This window comes from Triticum urartu, chromosome 4, assembly GCF_003073215.2.
Source record: "Triticum urartu cultivar G1812 chromosome 4, Tu2.1, whole genome shotgun sequence".
Taxonomy (NCBI): Eukaryota; Viridiplantae; Streptophyta; class Magnoliopsida; order Poales; family Poaceae; genus Triticum; species Triticum urartu.
The window spans coordinates 398,277,980-398,296,079 of NC_053025.1; positions in this window are offsets into that span (position 1 = coordinate 398,277,980).

The following is an 18,100-nucleotide window of genomic DNA, read 5'->3' on the forward strand; positions in this document are numbered from 1 at the left end:
CCGGATTTTGTGTTCCTTACGCGGTTGGGTTATAATGGGAACCCCTTGACAGTTCGCCTTGAATAAAACTCCTCCAGCAAGGTCCAACCTTGGTTTTACGATTCTCCACCTAGCCTTTTTCCCTTGGGAGTCACGCATCCCAAGGATCATCTTTATTTTAACCCCCCGGGCCAGTGCTTGTCTAAGTGTTGGTCCAAACTAGAGCCACTTGCGGCACCACCTCGCGGAAACTTGAGGGCTGGTTTTAGTTGTACGTAGTGTTCATCCGGTGTTGCCCTGAGAACGAGATATGTGCAACTCCTATCAGGATGTTGGCGCATCGGGCGATCTTGCTGGACTTGTTTTACCATTGTCGAGGATGTCTTGTAACCGGGATTCCGAGCCTGATCGGGTCTTCTCGCTAGAAGGAATATCCTTTGTTGACCGTGAGAGCTTGTGATGGGCTAAGTTGGGCACCCCTGCAGGGATTTGAACTTTCGAAAGCCGTGCCCGCGGTTATGGGAAGATGGGAAGAATTTGTTAACGTCCGGTTGTAGAAAACCTGAAGTTGATCTTAATTAAAATACACCAACCGCGTGTGTAACCGTGATGGTCTCTTTCCGGCGGAGTCCAGGAAGTGAACACGGTGTTGGAGTTATGCTTGACGTAGGTTGTTCTAGGATCACTTCTTGGTATCGACCGTGCTTTGCCTTCTCTTCTCGCTCTCATTTGCGTATGTTAGCCACCATATATGCTAGTCGCTTGCTGCAGCTCCACCTCATACCTTTTACCTTACCCATAAGCTTAAATAGTCTTGATCGCGAGGGTGTGAGATGGCTGAGTCCCCGTGACTCACAGATACTTCCAAAACCAGCTTGCAGGTGTCGTTGAACCGTGCAGATGACGCAACCAAGCTCAAGGAGGAGCTCGATGAAGATCTCGTCCTTTCTGTTGTTTCTTTCTAGTTGATCAGCAGTGGAGCCCAGTTGGGGTCGATCGGGGATCTGTGTAGCTTTTGGGGTAGTCTTCTTTTATTTTGGTTCCGTAGTCGGACCTTGATTGTAACTGGTTGATGTATTGCTTTATTCATGTAATTGTGTGAAGTGGCAATTGTAAGCCAACTATGTATCTCTTTCCCTTATGTATTACATGGGTTGTGTGAAGATTACCTCACTTGCGACATTGCTTTCAATGCGGTTATGCCTCTAAGTCATGCTTCGACAAGTGGGAGATATAGCCACATCGAGGGCGTTACAAGTTGGTATCAGAGCCTTCCCCGACCTTAGGAGCCCCCTGCTTGATCGAATAGCTGGCGTTGTTGAGTCTAGAAAAATGTTTTGAGTCATTTAGGATTATATATATCGGAGAGTTTAGGAATTCTTTTTACTCCCAGTCCCTTCATCGCTCTGGTAAGGCATCCTGACGTAGAGTTTTGACTCTTCTCTTCTCAAATTTCACTACAAAATATTTTTTAGGATCACGCGGGTATCTTGGAATCGTTCCGATGGTTTTGTGAGGAGAACATTGTTCTTGGTGCCGCCTGTCATTTAGGGGTTGTGGCAGTGTCCCGGGGAGTTGAGCTCCGAGGTGTTGTCCTCACAATTTTATCGTTGCAGTTCTGGAATACCTGAGTTTAGTTTCACCGACATCGAAAATCTCTTTTATGCAGTTGTTGGTGAGATAACCTCGACGCCACCCAGTACTGGGGCGGGAGTTCGGGAGTATTGCCATAACTCGTATAACGGATGCTCTTCGAAGGTTGAGGTAAACGATTTCCGAAGGTTTCTTGGTTATGTGTTGAAGGATGGATACAGCTGGATGTAGGATTTGTGTAGTTTTGAGTGAGATATTATGCTTCCCCTGTATCCCCAACACCTGATTGCATAACCGGAAAGTTTCGGGAGTTTATAAGTGGGAATTCAAGTAGCTCGTAGGATATCTTTCTGATAGATGTATGATATGAAATTGGGGTTCGACATCTAGTGGTCCACCTATCCACGGTTGGTTTTACAGTGGTCTCGTTGTGTCTTAAAGAGTCCTTGGCTATGCCGACTCGGGGACGCTTCGTATGTCATGTGCACTGCCTTGTACATGATGGTGTTGTACGATCGAGCCCGTGTAGGCCCCAGCACGAAAACTTCGGACGAAATATCTATCATATGTTTGTTCCGACTTATTCTGCAAGCCAATCCTTTGTTTTGTTTTTGAGTTGTGGTATTCGAGTTGCTTCGAAGTCAAATGTTGATTCCATACCTTTTTCCAAGCGGTGTTCTCATATTTCTATGTGAATACAAATCCTTCTTCATCATCGAGTTTGTCATTTCAATTTCTTTGAACCGGTGTGCTTCTCTTCAAATGGATCCAATCTTGTCAACATTCACAAGATCAATTATCAGTTCTTTTCAATGGTGTTTGTTTCGTCCGTCCCTAAGTTGCCTTTGTTTTCCCGCCCACCCACCCTTTTTCTTCAAGGACTCAGACTTCTAATCAAGTATCCATTTTATTCATATGAAGTCTCTCGATTCCTTTCCGTTAATGTTCGTATCCGGTGATTCTCGTGAAGATACTAATGGAGCCTCAAATTCATCATTCATCATTCTTTTCTTCTCCGATGGAACCAAGTCAAGCCTTGTTGACCATATCTTTTCCTCATTTCAAATGTTTTTCCATGCCGGTGCACCTCATAATCATTCACCTCTCGCTATTCAATCATTCCGGAGTGCTGAAGATATCTCAGAAGATTCGTGTTTCCACTCTGCAGTAGTTCAAGATCTTTCGAGGATGTTCTCTCATTCAAGCCATTTTAATTCAACCGGTGCATTCTCTCTTTTAAATCATTTCAACGGTGTTTCTCTTGAGTGGGCCCTAACCCACAGGTTTTTTTTCCAGAATCTTACCTAACTCTTCTTATTTTTTCGGAGTTATAATCAAATTCTTTTTGAAGTTTGACGTAAGAATGATTTATCATCAGTCATTTGTATTTCTCCAAGATCTTTCAAATTCTTTTCATCGTTGGTTCAACCTTACTAATTTTCATCCCGGAGTATCTCAACTATTTGGTGGTGGTCCTCGTCGTCATTCTCTACATTTGAAGACCGAAGAAGAGTTTTCCCTTGAATCTTGTTTCGTTCTATCAAAGATTCGTGGTTCTAGCATTATGCCATCCTCTCATAATTGTTTTTGATTATGAGATTTCTTTTCACCCATCCGGAGTAATTCAGAGTATTTTTCAATTTGATTCTCCGGAGCCCGTCGTCTCATAAGTATTCATTCACAGCTTTCAGTTATCGTTCTCCTAATCTTACCGGTGCATCGATCAATTATCCTCTAATCGGCTCATGATCTCTTCGTTCTCATGTATCTAAATCCTCTCAAGCATCTTCGTTCATTTTATAATTCTTCCCGGTGTTTCTTTATCTTCTCTTCGTTGATTTTCAATTCTTACCGGTGGCTCGTTCAAGATTTCTCTTCCTTTGTTATTGTATCAATTCATTCTTTGTTTCAATCCCACCGGTGGTTCGTTGAAGACCTTCCCAAGATTATATTATGTCTCTCTTAATCTTTTACTACGAGAACAAGTAGTGTGCCAAATCCGTTGTTTGTCATCAATTTAATTGGTGAAGGATAAGCATAATGTAATTCTTAGTCTTGTTTCATCGAGTGAATTCAATTCCTTATTCCGGAGGTTCATCTTATCACACTCTCAGTTCAAGATGCTTTATCTTTCCTTCCGGAGTTCCAAGTTTCCACTTTATCTTGTCGCAAAGTTTCATCCAATCATTGCAAGGATTCACCTTGTGTTTTCAACCTCTCTTTCCTTCAGTTTGATTATCCTTTTGTTACCGGAGTTCTTCATGGAGGCTCTACATGATGGTTCTTTAAGGATTTAATTCCTTCTCGGAGTGTTCATTGAGATTCTTTTCAGAGGAGCTCAAGCATTCTTCATCTTGCATTCCAAAGTGCAATTCTTTCTACCGTATCATTTGAGGTGGTATTATGTCATCCTTGATAATTTGAGTTTGTGTTTCATGATTAACATGTTGTCAACAATGAGGTATTTTAAATCCATCAATTTCTTATGGTGTTATCTTGGGAAAATTCACCTAAAGCGTTCCATTGGGAGTGCTGCTATTGGGGTGCTTATCAATAATCCAAGTTTTCCTCCTATTCTCACGATGAAAGATGCTTTCATCTCTCCGTCACTCTCAAACAAGCAATTGTTTTCGTTTGTGGCAGGTTTTCACCTCAAGTTCTTGAGATGTTTTCCATAAGCCCTCAACAAGCCTGTTCTTTTCGTTGTTGATTTCCCAACAACTCCATTCAATCCTTCTTTTTAAGGATGCTCTCTCAAATTCGTTTGAGGTAGAACATGTTGTTTTTTCTTCTCCATTCTTTTCTTTGCATTCTTTCATTTCTTCCGAAAGCATTGTGATGATGCTCTCTTCACTCATCATCTCGTATTGTGAAGATCATGTTCTTTTCTTTGCTTAGCCATTCAACCGGAGTGTCATGTTTTTCTTTCGAGCTCTCTAATCTTATCAAATTTTCCCTCCCTTCTCAACCGGAGTGCTGTCTGAAATCTTTCTTACCCCTTGTGCCATTCTTTCAATAGTTCCGAAGACAGTGTGTTGTTGATTTCATCAAGCATACTCTCATCTTGTCAACTTCCTTTTCAATTCCTTTTCTTTTCAGTCGGAATGTTGCCCAAATTATATCATTCTTTTTCCTTCTCTATCTTGTTTTAACTATAGTGTCATTTCTATCATTCCTCTTCTAACCGGAGTCTCATCCAAGTGCTTTCGTTTGGCAAAGTTTATATTCTTTACCTTCCATGTCCAACCGGAGTGTTGTCATAATTGATTCTTATCGTTCCTTTACATCTCATTTCAATCGGAGTGCTTGCATATACCTATTGTCCATTGTAACACTTTTCTTATGTCTTTCAACCTACAAGGGTCTAGTAAGGTTCCTTGTTCCTCTTGTCTAATGGAGTGTTTCAACTTTGTTCATCTTCATTGTTTTCTTTCTTTCAATTTGTTCAACCACTGAAGGTTCTTTGGTTTCACTCGTTTGTCAAAGAAGCAACTTAGTTTTACCTGTTCTCTTCCTCTTCCATTTCCCTCTGGTGCCATTCTAGATCTCGGGACGAGATCCTCTCGTAGTGGTGGAGTGTTGTGACGCCCCGAGACCGATGCGCCAGGTGTCTTCCAGTTATTCCCTATTGTTGCCATGTCATTTGCTTGCGTGTTGCATTTTATCATGTCATCATGTGCATTGCATCATCATGTTTTCAAAACTTGCATCTGTCCCGGTCTCCGAATTCCTTCCGTTGTCCGTTCTGAGCCCAGACACACTTGCACGCGCCCGCGGCATGTCCGAAATATTATTTTATAAGTGTCCAGAAAATGTTCTCGGAATGGGTTGAATGTTGGCATGCGGTGTTGTTATGTTGTAGGTAGGCCGCCTGCCAAGTTTCATCGCATTCGGAGTTCGTTTGATAGCCCAACGGATAACTATAGCGACATTATAGTCGGTCAAACGTCGGACGTTTTTGGTCTCCGGAAACAGTCGCCGGGTCTCTCTCTCTTCTCTTCTCTCAGCCCAAAGCTTTTTGCACAGTCCACTGACAACCGCCAGGCCCCGGAACCCTCCCTGCACAGTGCATCGAACCCCTCACGTGCGCGTCCGAAACTTCCCCGGACCCGACCCGGACAGTCATCACCGTTGGGTCCGGATCATCCCCAAACATCTACAAAACGTCTCTGTTTTGTTATTTGGGCTTCCTAGTGTAATTTTCTCGACCACTCGATTTTAATCGGAGGGACGAATTAGCCCCTAAACTCTTTTTTCCTTATATATACTCCCTAGTCTAAATCGGGACAAAACCCTAAAACCGAGGGCACTTGTCCCATCTTTCCCTTTCGGCCGCCGCCACTCTCTCATCGGGATCCTCCCCGATCCACCCACCTCCTCTCCCTTGAATTCCCCATCTGGCCAATCCTGCAGCCTCCTCCCGATCCACCAGCCAGCCACCACCAAATCCTCCTCCTTGCCTCGATCAAGCCCACAAGAGAGGAGCTCCTCCTCTGCTTTCTCCTCGAGGCCGCAACCTCCTCGTCCCGATCCATGGGCGACTCGCCAGAGTCCAGTCGACTGTCCAGTAACTCCCCTGTGCCCCTGCCTTTCCCTTCCCTTTCTCTCTCTCTCCCTCTCATCTCCCTGCTTCCTCTCTCTCGCAGGGAACCGAGCCTCCAAGGCGCCGCCACCTCGACTGCCTGGACCGCACGCGCGTCAAGTCCGCTCGTCTGTGTCGACCCGCTGCCCCGCCAAATCGTTGGAGTCCGCCGTGGCTTCCGAACCCCGCTACTGCATCCTCTCCTTCCCGCTCGTCACGCCGGCCTCCCTGTTGCCGCGCCTGCGTCGCCCTATTGCCGCGAGTGCAGACGCCGGTGAATCCTGCAGGTCGCCGCCTCGCCAAGTCCCTTGCCTCGTCGTCCTGTGCCTGGAGCCGCGCCCCTCCATCGTCTCTTCCTTGAGCCACCGCAGCAGGCGGACCTCCGCATCCGGCCATGCCGCCGGCAAGCCCTGCCTCCTCCGCCTCGCCAAGTCCCTGAACCTGTCGCTGCATTTTCCTTCAGAACAAGCAGAGTAGCTCGCTCGCCCTGCATTGACCGAGTGCCCCTCTATGGACCCGTTCGAGCGAGAGGGCTCGACCGGCTGCTTGTAGGCCGGCCGCGCTGCTTCCCTGCGGCCTGCTGCCTCCCCGAACCGGGCCGAAGCCCATGGTGAGCAGATCCCTAGCGCCTCCCCTCTGTTCCCTTGGGCTTGGCTCAATTCTGCCACTGCTGAGGTCCTGCGCCAGTAGTTTCGGCCCATGTATTTTTTTCCTTGCGCTGCGAATTTTGCCTTTTAACCAGAGACTGCCTGTTTTTACAGAAAACCCCTTGCACTTCATGCATTTAATAACTCAACAACCGTGCATCACATGTAAAAACATTATATATGAAATATGCTTAGTTTTTCATCTAGTTTCATAATCTGCCACTTTCATTTATGTTTGAAATGTTTAAAATGATGTTTGTTTAAATTTGTTTAAATAACATGCTAAAATGCTTTATTTCATAACTAAATAACCGTAGCTCCGAATTAAATAATCTTTATATGTAAATGGGGTAGAAAAATGCCTAGATTTACTTGGTGCACTCATCTTGCATGTTTAACAACTCTAAAATAATGTTTAGGGCAGAACAGTACCAAATCTATAATATGCTCATGAGGAGTTTCCGGAATTGTTGTTCGTTGCTTCTGGCCTCATTTAAATTTGACTAGATATGTAGTTTACTTTGCTTCACCCCTTGCCATGTTAATCAACATTTAATATTGTTGGGTACATAAACGAGAGAGAACTAAATAAGTCATGTGGTGTTTTCGTCAATATGTAACTCCGTTGCATAATGAGCTCCACTTAATTTGTAGTATTGTTTGTGCACTTTGCCATGCCATGCTTCATTAAACCGGACATGCATCATACTCGATTGTGCATCATGCCATGTTGATGTGTTGGTTGTTTACTATGTTGTTTGCTTCTTTCCGGTGTTGCTTTTTCGGGTTGGTTCCGATAACGTCGTGTGTGTGAGGATCCGTTCGACTACGTCTGTTTATCTTCTTCATGGACTCGTTCTTCTTCCTTGCGGGATTTCAGGCAAGATGACCATACCCACGAAACCACTTCTGTCTTTGCTTGCTAGTTGCTCGCTCTTTTGCTATGCCTATGCTGCGATACCTACCACTTGCTTATCATGCCTCCCATATTGTTGAGCCAAGCCTCTAACCCACCTTGTCCTAGCAAACCGTTGTTTGGCTATGTTACCGCTTTGCTCAGCCCCTCTTATAGCGTTGTTAGTTGCAGGTGAAGATTGGAGCTTGTTCCATGTTGGAACATGGATATTTTGTTGGGATATCACAATATCTCTTATTTAATTAATGCATCTATATACTTGGTAAAGGGTGGAAGGCTCGGCCTTATGCTTGGTGTTTTGTTCCAGTCTTGCCGCCCTATCTTGCCGCCCTAGTTTCCGTCATATCGGTGTTATGTTCCCGGATTTTGCGTTCCTTACGCGGTTGGGTTATAATGGGAACCCCTTGACAGTTTGCCTTGAATAAAACTCCTCCAGCAAGGCCCAACCTTGGTTTTACCATTCAGCCACCTAGCCTTTTTCCCTTGGGAGTCACGCATCCCGAGGGTCATCTTTATTTTAACCCCCCAGGCCAGATGCTTGTCTAAGTGTTGGTCCAAACTAGAGCCACTTGCGGCGCCACCTCGGGGAAACTTGAGGGCTGGTTTTAGCTGTACGTAGTGTTCATACAGTGTTACCCTGAGAACAAGATATGTGCAGCTCCTATCAGGATGTCGGCGCATCGGGCGGTCTTGCTGGACTTGTTTTACCATTGTCGAGGATGTCTTGTAACCGGGATTCCGAGTCTGATCGGATTGTCTTGGGAGAAGGAATATCCTTCATTGACCGTGAGAGCTTGTGATGGGCTAAGTTGGGACACCCTGCAGGGATTTGAACTTTCGAAAGCCGTGGCCGCGGTTATGGAGTGGGAAGAATTTGTTAATTGTCCGGTTGTAGAAAACCTGAAGTTGATCTTAATTAAAATACATCAACCGCGTGTGTAAACCGTGATGGTCTCTTTCTGGCGGAGTTCCAGGAAGTGAACACGGTGTGGAGTTTATGCTTGACGTAGGGTTGTTCTAGGATCACTTCTTGGACCATATCGCACCGTGCTTTTGCCTTCTCTTCTCGCTCTCCATTTGCGTATGTTAGCCACCATATATGCTAGTCGGCTTTGCTGCAACTTCCACCTCATACCTTTTACCTTCCCCATAAGCTTAAATAGTCTTGATCGCGAAGGGTGTGAGATTGCTGAGTCCCCGTGACTCACAGATACTTCCAAAACCAGCTTGCAGGTGCCGTTGAACCGTGCAGATGACGCAACCAAGCTCAAGGAGGAGCTCGATGAAGATCTTGTCCTTTGTGTTGTTTCGTTTCTAGTTGATCAGTAGTGGAGCCCAGTTGGGGTCGATCGGGGATCTGTGTAGCTTTTGGGGTAGTCTTCTTTTATTTTGGTTCCGTAGTCGGACCTTGATTGTAACTGGTTGATGTAATGCTTTATTCATGTATTGTGTGAAGTGGCGATTGTAAGCCAACTATGTATCTCTTTCCCTTATGTATTACATGGGTTGTGTGAAGATTACCTCACTTGCGACATTGCTTTCAATGCGGTTATGCCTCTAAGTCGTGCTTCGACACGTGGGAGATATAGCCGCATCGAGGGCGTTACAAGTTGGTATCAGAGCCTTCCCCGACCTTAGGAGCCCCCTGCTTGATCGAATAGCTGGCGTTGTTGAGTCTAGAAAAATGTTTTGAGTCATTTAGGATTATATATATCGGAGAGTTTAGGAATTCTTTTTACTCCCCAGTCCCTTCATCGCTCTGGTAAGGCATCCTGACGTAGAGTTTTGACTCTTCTCTTCTCAAATTTCACTAAAAATATTTTTAGGATCACGCGGGTATCTTGGAATCGTTCCGATGGTTTTGTGACGAGAACATTGTTCTTGGTGCCTCCTGTCATTTAGGGGTTGTGGCAGTGTCCCGGGGAGTTGAGCTCCGAGGTGTTGTCGTCACAATTTTATCGTTGCAGTTCTGGAATACCTGAGTTTAGTTTCGCCGACATCGAAAATCTCTTTTATGCAGTTGTTGGTGAGATAACCTCGACGCCACCCAGTACTGGGGGGAGTTCGGGAGTATTGCCATAACTCGTATAACGGATGCTTTTCGAAGGTTGAGGTAAACGATTTCCGAAGGTTTCTTGGTTATGTGTTGAAGGATGGATACAGCTGGATGTAGGATTTGTAGTTTTGGGTGAGATATTATGCTTCCCCTGTATCCCCAACACCTGATTGCATAACCGGAAAGTTTCGAGTTTATAAGTGGGAATTCAAGTAGCTCGTAGGATATCTTTCCGACAGATGTATGATATGAAATTGGGGTTCGACGTCTAGTGGTCCGCCTATCCACGGTTGGTTTTATAGTGGTCTCGTTGTGTCTTAAAGAGTCCTTGGCTATTGCGACTCGGGGACGCTTCGTATGTCATGTGCACTGCCTTGTACATGATGGTTTGTACGATCGAGCCCGTGTAGGCCCCACCGAAAACTTCGGACGAAATCTCTATCATATGTTGTTCCGACTTATTCTGCAAAGCCAAATCCTTTGTTTGTTTTTAGTTGTGGTATTCGAGTTGCTTCGAAGAGTCAAATGTTGATTCCATACCCTTTTTCCAAGCGGTTTTTTCTCATATTTCTATGTGAATACTAAATCCTTCTTCATCATCGAGTTTGTTCATTTCAATTTCTTTGAACCGGTGTGCTTCTCTTCAAATGGATCCAATCTTGTCAACATTCACAAGATCAATTATCAGTTCTTTTCAATGGTGTTTGTTTCGTCCGTCCCTAAGTTGCCTTTGTTTTCCCGCCCACCCAACCCTTTTTCTTCAAGGACTCAGACTTCTAATCAAGTATCCATTTTATTCATATGAAGTCTCTCGATTCCTTTCCGTTAATGTTCGTATCCGGTGATTCTCGTGAAGATACTAATGGAGCCTCAAATTCATCATTCATCATTCTTTTCTTCTCCGATGGAACCAAGTCAAGCCTTGTTGACCATATCTTTTCCTCATTTCAAATGTTTTTCCATGCCGGTGCACCTCATAATCATTCACCTCTCGCTATTCAATCATTCCGGAGTGCTGAAGATATCTCAGAAGATTCGTGTTTCCACTCTGCAGTAGTTCAAGATCTTTCGAGGATGTTCTCTCATTCAAGCCATTTTAATTCAACCGGTGCATTCTCTCTTTTAAATCATTTCAACGGTGTTTCTCTTGAGTGGGCCCTAACCCACAGGTTTTTTTTCCAGAATCTTACCTAACTCTTCTTATTTTTTCGGAGTTATAATCAAATTCTTTTTGAAGTTTGACGTAAGAATGATTTATCATCAGTCATTTGTATTTCTCCAAGATCTTTCAAATTCTTTTCATCGTTGGTTCAACCTTACTAATTTTCATCCCGGAGTATCTCAACTATTTGGTGGTGGTCCTCGTCGTCATTCTCTACATTTGAAGACCGAAGAAGAGTTTTCCCTTGAATCTTGTTTCGTTCTATCAAAGATTCGTGGTTCTAGCATTATGCCATCCTCTCATAATTGTTTTTGATTATGAGATTTCTTTTCACCCATCCGGAGTAATTCAGAGTATTTTTCAATTTGATTCTCCGGAGCCCGTCGTCTCATAAGTATTCATTCACAGCTTTCAGTTATCGTTCTCCTAATCTTACCGGTGCATCGATCAATTATCCTCTAATCGGCTCATGATCTCTTCGTTCTCATGTATCTAAATCCTCTCAAGCATCTTCGTTCATTTTATAATTCTTCCCGGTGTTTCTTTATCTTCTCTTCGTTGATTTTCAATTCTTACCGGTGGCTCGTTCAAGATTTCTCTTCCTTTGTTATTGTATCAATTCATTCTTTGTTTCAATCCCACCGGTGGTTCGTTGAAGACCTTCCCAAGATTATATTATGTCTCTCTTAATCTTTTACTACGAGAACAAGTAGTGTGCCAAATCCGTTGTTTGTCATCAATTTAATTGGTGAAGGATAAGCATAATGTAATTCTTAGTCTTGTTTCATCGAGTGAATTCAATTCCTTATTCCGGAGGTTCATCTTATCACACTCTCAGTTCAAGATGCTTTATCTTTCCTTCCGGAGTTCCAAGTTTCCACTTTATCTTGTCGCAAAGTTTCATCCAATCATTGCAAGGATTCACCTTGTGTTTTCAACCTCTCTTTCCTTCAGTTTGATTATTCTTTTGTTAACGGAGTTCTTCATGGAGGCTCTACATGATGGTTCTTTAAGGATTTAATTCCTTCTCGGAGTGTTCATTGAGATTCTTTTCAGAGGAGCTCAAGCATTCTTCATCTTGCATTCCAAAGTGCAATTCTTTCTACCGTATCATTTGAGGTGGTATTATGTCATCCTTGATAATTTGAGTTTGTGTTTCATGATTAACATGTTGTCAACAATGAGGTATTTTAAATCCATCAATTTCTTATGGTGTTATCTTGGGAAAATTCACCTAAAGCGTTCCATTGGGAGTGCTGCTATTGAGGTGCTTATCAATAATCCAAGTTTTCCTCCTATTCTCACGATGAAAGATGCTTTCATCTCTCCGTCACTCTCAAACAAGCAATTGTTTTCGTTTGTGGCAGGTTTTCACCTCAAGTTCTTGAGATGTTTTCCATAAGCCCTCAACAAGCCTGTTCTTTTCGTTGTTGATTTCCCAACAACTCCATTCAATCCTTCTTTTTAAGGATGCTCTCTCAAATTCGTTTGAGGTAGAACATGTTGTTTTTTCTTCTCCATTCTTTTCTTTGCATTCTTTCATTTCTTCCGAAAGCATTGTGATGATGCTCTCTTCACTCATCATCTCGTATTGTGAAGATCATGTTCTTTTCTTTGCTTAGCCATTCAACCGGAGTGTCATGTTTTTCTTTCGAGCTCTCTAATCTTATCAAATTTTCCCTCCCTTCTCAACCGGAGTGCTGTCTGAAATCTTTCTTACCCCTTGTGCCATTCTTTCAATAGTTCCGAAGACAGTGTGTTGTTGATTTCATCAAGCATACTCTCATCTTGTCAACTTCCTTTTCAATTCCTTTTCTTTTCAGTCGGAATGTTGCCCAAATTATATCATTCTTTTTCCTTCTCTATCTTGTTTTAACTATAGTGTCATTTCTATCATTCCTCTTCTAACCGGAGTCTCATCCAAGTGCTTTCGTTTGGCAAAGTTTATATTCTTTACCTTCCATGTCCAACCGGAGTGTTGTCATAATTGATTCTTATCGTTCCTTTACATCTCATTTCAATCGGAGTGCTTGCATATACCTATTGTCCATTGTAACACTTTTCTTATGTCTTTCAACCTACAAGGGTCTAGTAAGGTTCCTTGTTCCTCTTGTCTAATGGAGTGTTTCAACTTTGTTCATCTTCATTGTTTTCTTTCTTTCAATTTGTTCAACCACTGAAGGTTCTTTGGTTTCACTCGTTTGTCAAAGAAGCAACTTAGTTTTACCTGTTCTCTTCCTCTTCCATTTCCCTCTGGTGCCATTCTAGATCTCGGGACGAGATCCTCTCGTAGTGGTGGAGTGTTGTGACGCCCCGAGACCGATGCGCCAGGTGTCTTCCAGTTATTCCCTATTGTTGCCATGTCATTTGCTTGCGTGTTGCATTTTATCATGTCATCATGTGCATTGCATCATCATGTTTTCAAAACTTGCATCTGTCCCGGTCTCCGAATTCCTTCCGTTGTCCGTTCTGAGCCCAGACACACTTGCACGCGCCCGCGGCATGTCCGAAATATTATTTTATAAGTGTCCAGAAAATGTTCTCGGAATGGGTTGAGTGTTGGCATGCGGTGTTGTTATGTTGTAGGTAGGCCGCCTGCCAAGTTTCATCGCATTCGGAGTTCGTTTGATAGCCCAACGGATAACTATAGCGACATTATAGTCGGTCAAACGTCGGACGTTTTTGGTCTCCGGAAACAGTCGCCGGCTCTCTCTCTCTTCTCTTCTCTCAGCCCAAAGCTTTTTGCACAGTCCACTGTCAACCGCCAGGCCCCGGAACCCTCCCTGCACAGTGCATCGAACCCCTCACGTGCGCGTCCGAAACTTCCCCGGACCCGACCCGGACAGTCATCACCGTTGGGTCCGGATCATCCCCAAACATCTACAAAACGTCTCTGTTTTGTTATTTGGGCTTCCTAGTGTAATTTTCTCGACCACTCGATTTTAATCGGAGGGACGAATTAGCCCCTAAACTCTTTTTTCCTTATATATACTCCCTAGTCTAAATCGGGACAAAACCCTAAAACCGAGGGCACTTGTCCCATCTTTCCCTTTCGGCCGCCGCCACTCTCTCATCGGGATCCTCCCCGATCCACCCACCTCCTCTCCCTTGATTTCTCATCTGGCCAATCCCGCAGCCTCCTCCCGATCCACCAGCCAGCCCACCTCCTCCTTGCCTCGATCAAGCCCAAGAGCCTCCCTGCTTTCTCGAGGCCGCAACCTCCTCGTCCCGATCCATGGGCGACTCGCCAGAGTCAGTCGCTGGTCCAGTAACTCCCCTTGCCCCCTGCCTTTCCCTTCCCTTTCTCTCTCTCCCTCTCATCTCCCTGCTTCCTCTCTCTCGCAGGGAACCGAGCCTCCAAGGCGCCGCCACCTCGACTGCCTGGACCGCACGCGCGTCAAGTCCGCTCGTCTGTGTCGACCCGCTGCCCCGCCAAATCGTTGGAGTCCGCCGTGGCTTCCGAACCCCGCTACTGCATCCTCTCCTTCCCGCTCGTCACGCCGGCCTCCCTGTTGCCGCCTGCGTCGCCCTATTGCCGCGAGTGCAGACGCCGGTGAATCCTGCAGGTCGCCGCCTCGCCAAGTCCCTTGCCTCGTCGTCCTGTGCCTGGAGCCGCGCCCCTCCATCGTCTCTTCCTTGAGCCACCGCAGCAGGCGGACCTCCGCATCCGGCCATGCCGCCGGCCAGCCCTGCCTCCTCCGCCTCGCCAAGTCCCTGAACCTGTCGCTGCATTTTCCTTCAGAACAAGCAGAGTAGCTCGCTCGCCCTGCATTGACCGAGTGCCCCTCTATGGACCCGTTCGAGCGAGAGGGCTCGACCGGCTGCTTGTAGGCCGGCCGCGCTGCTTCCCTGCGGCCTGCTGCCTCCCCGAACCGGGCCGAAGCCCATGGTGAGCAGATCCCTAGCGCCTCCCCTCTGTTCCCTTGGGCTTGGCTCAATTCTGCCACTGCTGAGGTCCTGCGCCAGTAGTAGTTTCGGTCAGTAGTTTCGGCCCATGTATTTTTTTCCTTGCGCTGCGAATTTTGCCTTTTAACCAGAGACTGCCTGTTTTTACAGAAAACCCCTTGCACTTCATGCATTTAATAACTCAACAACCGTGCATCACATGTAAAAACATTATATATGAAATATGCTTAGTTTTTCATCTAGTTTCATAATCTGCCACTTTCATTTATGTTTGAAATGTTTAAAATGATGTTTGTTTAAATTTGTTTAAATAACATGCTAAAATGCTTTATTTCATAACTAAATAACCGTAGCTCCGAATTAAATAATCTTTATATGTAAATGGGGTAGAAAAATGCCTAGATTTACTTGGTGCACTCATCTTGCATGTTTAACAACTCTAAAATAATGTTTAGGGCAGAACAGTACCAAATCTATAATATGCTCATGAGGAGTTTCCGGAATTGTTGTTCGTTGCTTCTGGCCTCATTTAAATTTGACTAGATATGTAGTTTACTTTGCTTCACCCCTTGCCATGTTAATCAACATTTAACATTGTTGGGTACATAAACGAGAGAGAACTAAATAAGTCATGTGGTGTTTTCGTCAATATGTAACTCCGTTGCATAATGAGCTCCACTTAATTTGTAGTATTGTTTGTGCACTTTGCCATGCCATGCTTCATTAAACTGGACATGCATCATACTCGATTGTGCATCATGCCATGTTGATGTGTTGGTTGTTTACTATGTTGTTTGCTTCTTTCCGGTGTTGCTTCTTCGGGTTGGTCCGATAACGTCGTGTGTGTGAGGATCCGTTCGACTACGTCCGTTTATCTTCTTCATGGATTCGTTCTTCTTCCTTGCGGGATTTCAGGCAAGATGACCATACCCTCGAAATCACTTCTATCTTTGCTTGCTAGTTGCTCGCTCTTTTGCTATGCCTATGCTGCGATACCTACCACTTGCTTATCATGCCTCCCATATTGTTGAGCCAAGCCTCTAACTCACCTTGTCCTAGCAAACCGTTGTTTGGCTATGTTACCGCTTTGCTCAGCCCCTCTTATAGCGTTGTTAGTTGCAGGTGAAGATTGGAGCTTGTTCCATGTTGGAAACATGGATATTTTGTTGGGATATCACAGTATCTCTTATTTAATTAATGCATCTATATACTTGGTAAAGGGTGGAAGGCTCGGCCTTATGCCTGGTGTTTTGTTCCACTCTTGCCGCCCTAGTTTCCGTCATATCGGTGTTTTGTTCCCGGATTTTGCGTTCCTTACGCGGTTGGGTTATAATGGGAACCCCTTGACAGTTCGCCTTGAATAAAACTCCTCCAGCAAGGCCCAACCTTGGTTTTACCATTCGCCACCTAGCCTTTTTCCCTTGGGAGTCGCGCATCCTGAGGGTCATCTTTATTTTAACCCCCCCGGGCCAGTGCTTGTCTAAGTGTTGGTCCAAACTAGAGCCACTTGCGGTGCCACCTCGGGGAAACTTGAGGGCTGGTTTTAGCTGTACGTAGTGTTCATCCGGTGTTTCCCTGAGAATGAGATATGTGCAGCTCCTATCAGGATGTCGGCGCATCGGGCGGTCTTGCTGGACTTGTTTTACCATTGTCGAGGATGTCTTGTAACCGGGATTCCCAGCCTGATCGGGTCTTCCCGCTAGAAGGAATATCCTTCGTTGACCGTGAGAGCTTGTGATGGGCTAAGTTGGGACACCCCTGCAGGGATTTGAACTTTCGAAAGCCGTGCCCGCGGTTATGGGCAGATGGGAATTTGTTAACGTCCGGTTGTAGAAAACCTGAAGTTGATCTTAATTAAAATACATCAACCGCGTGTGTAACCGTGATGGTCTCTTTCCGGCGGAGTCCGGGAAGTGAACACGGTGTTGGAGTTATGCTTGACGTAGGTTGTTCTAGGATCACTTCTTGATCATACTTTTATCGACCGTGCTTTGCCTTCTCTTCTCGCTCTCATTTGCGTATGTTAGCCACCATATATGCTAGTCGCTTGCTGCAGCTCCACCTCATACCTTTTACCTTACCCATAAGCTTAAATAGTCTTGATCGCGAGGGTGTGAGATTGCTGAGTCCCCGTGACTCACAGATACTTCCAAAACCAGCTTGCAGGTGCCGTTGAACCGTGCAGATGACGCAACCAAGCTTAAGGAGGAGCTTGATGAACATCTCGTCCTTTGTGTTGTTTCTTTCTAGTTGATCAGCAGTGGAGCCCAGTTGGGGTCGATCGGGGATCTGTGTAGCTTTTGGGGCAGTCTTCTTTTATTTTGGTTCTGTAGTCGGACCTTGATTGTAACTGGTTGATGTATTGCTTTATTCATGTAATTGTGTGAAGTGGCGATTGTAAGCCAACTATGTATCTCTTTCCCTTATGTATTACATGGGTTGTGTGAAGATTACCTCACTTGCGACATTGCTTTCAATGCGGTTATGCCTCTAAGTCGTGCTTCGACACGTGGGAGATATAGCCGCATCGATGGGTGTTACAATCCTCTCCCTCTATGGTGGTGGCTAAGTCCTATTTATTGTGGCCCTGGTCTTCTTCCCAAATGTTAGGCGGGAAGGGCTCCCACAACAGCCAAATTTGAAGGGAAGGCAGTTATTGGTGCCCTTAAACGCCTGGTTGCTACGCCTGAATAAGTGATAATAAGCGGATGAATGGCAGAAATTCGATGATAAGCTGTCAAACATGAGAATTGGTCGACGGCCCGGGCGGCCGCAAGGGGTTCGCGTTGGCCGATTCATTAATGCAGCTGGCACGACAGGTTTCCCGACTGGAAAGCGGGCAGTGAGCGCAACGCAATTAATGTGAGTTAGCTCACTCATTAGGCACCCCAGGCTTTACACTTTATGCTTCCGGCTCGTATGTTGTGTGGAATTGTGAGCGGATAACAATTTCACACAGGAAACAGCTATGACCATGATTACGCCAAGCTATTTAGGTGAGACTATAGAATACTCAAGCTTGCATGCCTGCAGGTCGACTCTAGAGGATCCCACAACGGCCAAGTTTGAAGCGAGACAACTAGTACAAGCTATCCTCACAAAAGTAATCTTCGCCTGCAAAGGCTCTGGTTGTGACGCTGTAGTGGGCTCCGCGATGACCTCCGTCCTGTCGTCCTAGCGGTCTTGGTCTTGTTGCACCTATATGGAAACCTTTGCTTGATTCCTCGGGACCCCGCGCCTGCGCTTGCCCCCTTAGCAC